We start from the raw sequence: 905 nt of genomic DNA, 5'->3' as shown, positions 1-905 counted from the left end.
ATGCTCTTGTGAAGGATCCAGTGTCAGTTACCAGTATCCATATGGTGACTTAAAACTGCCCATAACTCCATTTCCATGGGCTCTGACTCATTCTTCTAACCTCTGCAGACTTCAGACATGCACATGATACACCAACATAATGCATACAGGCGAAACACTCATGCAAACAAAATAAAATAATCTAAAAAGAGTATTTTTTACATGTCATGTATGTCCATAGGTTTAAGTTTTAACGTTTTCTCCCACTATATTTTGAATCAGGGTTTTAAGTTAAGCAGCATCAAAATTAAAACTAAGTTGGCATATTTTTGGGTCTAGAGTGGCATGGGTGGGTCAAACCCAGGACCATGTGCATCCTAGGCAAGTTTATCAGTGAACTATATCCCCAGCCTGAAATAAGTCCTTTTAAGTTAGAAGTTACAGCCAAGCATGCTAGCTCAGGACAGTAATTCCAACACTTAGAAGGCAGAGGCAGCAGGATCGCCACAAGTTCAAGGTTCAGCCTCTATTATTATGCCAAGTTCCAGGTTAGTCAGGACTGCAAAATTAGACTCTGTCTTAAAATTAAATTAAACTTAATAAATACAGCTAGAAGTTGTAGTTAAAGGTACTTCATCCCCTCATGAAACCACCTGCACACCTTGTCCTTTCAGTTGGCTCCATTCCCTCCTAATTTCCCCAGATCTGAGAACAGTATGCAAGTTCATGTGCAGTTTCTGCAGTTCACTGAACCCCAGTCACCTGTTTCCTTCCTGGAATTATTCTGACACAATACTTCCCAATGACCAAGTTATATGGGTTTTTGTTTTTTGGTTTTTTTGTTTGTTGCTGTTGTTGTTGTTGTTGTTGTTTATTGTTGTTGTTTTGTTAACATAAAAAGGCTTTATTTGCTGGGGAGGAGGAAT

Source organism: Rattus norvegicus, chromosome 5, assembly GCF_021556685.1.
Source record: "Rattus norvegicus strain SHRSP/BbbUtx chromosome 5, alternate assembly SHRSP_T2T, whole genome shotgun sequence".
NCBI classification, from domain to species: domain Eukaryota; kingdom Metazoa; phylum Chordata; class Mammalia; order Rodentia; family Muridae; genus Rattus; species Rattus norvegicus.
Note: the sequence above shows the minus strand (reverse complement) of the source record.